This window comes from Sapajus apella, unplaced genomic scaffold (genome assembly GCF_009761245.1).
Source record: "Sapajus apella isolate SASKATOON/1434 unplaced genomic scaffold, GSC_monkey_1.0 scaffold12, whole genome shotgun sequence".
NCBI lineage: Eukaryota > Metazoa > Chordata > Mammalia > Primates > Cebidae > Sapajus > Sapajus apella.
Genome location: NW_022436952.1, coordinates 25,021,641 through 25,024,127, shown reverse-complemented (window position 1 = coordinate 25,024,127; position 2,487 = coordinate 25,021,641).

The following is a 2,487-nucleotide window of genomic DNA, read 5'->3' as shown; positions in this document are numbered from 1 at the left end:
TGAGCCACTACAGCCAACCTTGTATATTTAAAAACACACATACACAGTACTTATGTTCAAAATTTCAAAAGTTCAAAAGAGCACATGGAGAAAGTTTCTCCCCTACCCTGTATCCTAGCCACTCAGTCTGCTTTCTCACAACAGCCAATATTCCTGGTTGACTATGCCCCCTTTCGGAGATGCTCCATGCATATGTAAGCAATCATCTGTGTAGTTACACCAATGGAAGCAAACTACATGCACTTTTTTGCACCTTGCTTTTGTCATTTAATGTATCTTGTACATTATTCCATTATAATGCATAGAATCCACTTTCTTCTGGCGGCATAGTATTCTACAGTATGGATGTATCATAATGTAACCAGTCCCCGACTGACAGACATTCAGGTTTTTTCTAGCCTTTTGCAAAGTACAAGCAAAGCTGCAAAAAATAATCCACACATTCCCCTTTCACCTGTGTGCAAAAATATGTAGGGCTAATTCTTAGCCAGGAAATTACTCTCCAGGTGTGGTGGCTCACACCTGTATTCCCAGCTACTTGGGAGGCTGAGGTGGGAGGGTCACTTGAGCCCAGGATTTCTAAGGCTTCAGCGAGCCATGATCTTGTCACTGCATTTCAACCTGGGCAACAGAGTGAAACCCTGTCTCAAAAACAATAAAAATAACAAAAACAAATCCCAGGTCAAAGGAATAGGTGTTTGCGATTTTGAGTTTCATGGGAATTGCTAAATTGCTCTCCATAGATGTGTTACCAACTTTTACTCCCACCAAGTAATAGGCAAGGCCTGTTTGCTCAGACCCCCTCCAACACTCTATGAAACTTTTTGATGATTACAAACATGCTAAGTTAAAACATAATGTGCATTTCTCATTGATGAATGAGGTTAGGCATCTTTTCACATATTTGAGAGTTTTTTTGTATTTCCTTACCAGTGAAATTTCTGTAGAAATGTTTTGTACATTTTTATTGGGTTGTTGGTATTTTTCTTATAAATTTGTAGAATTATGTAAAGTTAAAATTAGCCCTTTCAGGCTGGGCGTGGTGGCTCACACCTGTAATCCCAGCAGTTTGGGAGTCCAAGGTGGGTGGATCACGAGGTCAGGAGTTCGAGACCAGCCTGACCAACATGGTGAAACCCCGTCTCTACTAAACATACAAAAAAATTAGCCAGCTGTGGTGGCTTATGCCTGTAACCCCAGCTACTCAGGAGTCTGAGGCAGGAGAATCGCTTGAACCTGGGAAGCGGAGGTTGTGGTGAGCCAAGATCGTGCCATTGCACTCCAGCCTGGGCAACAAGAATAAAACTCCATCTCAAAAAAAAAATTAGCACTTTCTCTGCAATATGAATTAAAAATATTTCCCCTAGATTATCATCTATTGTTTGACATTTGCTTATGATTTTTTAAACTATGAATAGTTTTAACATTTTAATATATATTTAAGTGTGTGAGTGTTTTATGTCTTCAGTGTTTTATTACCATACTCTGAGACTTTTTGAGACAAGCTTGAGTAACAAAGTGAGACCTTGTCACTACAAAAAAGTTAAAAAATTAGCAGGGCGTGTTTTCACCTGCCTGTGGTCCCAGCTACTCTGGAGGCAAAGGTGGAAGGATTGCTTGAGCCCAGGGTCAAGGCTTCAGTGAGCTGTGATGGCGACACTGCACTCCAACCTGGGTAACAGAGTAAGATCTTGCCTTAAAACAAAACAAAACAGGCCAGGCATGATGGCTCATGCCCATAATCCCACCACTTTGGGAGGCTAGGGCAGGCAGATCATGAGGTCAATAAATTGAGACCATCCTGGCCAACCCTGTCTCTACTAAAAATACAAAAATTAGCTGGGTGTAGTGGCACGGGCCTGTAGTCCCAGCTACTCGGGAGGCTGAGGCAGGAGAATTGCTTGATTAAACCCGGGAGACGGAGGTTGCAGTCAGCTAAGATCACACTACTGCACTGTAGCCTGGCAACAGAGTGAGACTCCATCACAAAAAAAAAAAAAAAAAAAAAGCCATCAAAATTTAGCAGGTAGTGGTGGTGTATGCCTGTAGTCCCAGCTACTAGGGAGGCTGAGGTGGGAGGATTGCTTGAGTATGGGGCAGTAGAGGCTGAAGTGAGCTATAATGATGCCACTGCACTCCAGCCTGAGTGATGGAGCAAGACACTGTCTCAAAAATAATAATAGGGCTGAGCAAGGTGACTCACATTTGAAATCCCAGCACTTTGGGAGACTGAGGTAGGCAGATCATCTTAGGTCAGGAGTTCGAGACCAACCTGGCCAACATGGTAAAACCCCATCTCTTCTACAAATACAAAAATTAGCCAGGTATGGTGGTGTCCATCTAAAAAATAAATAAATAAACAAATATATATAAAAATAATAAAAACTTTGAAAAAGTTTTTTTTTGTTTGTTTTTTTTTTTAAAGATGGGGTTTCACCATGTTGGTCAGGCTGGTTTTGAACTCCCGATCTCAGGTGATCCACCCGC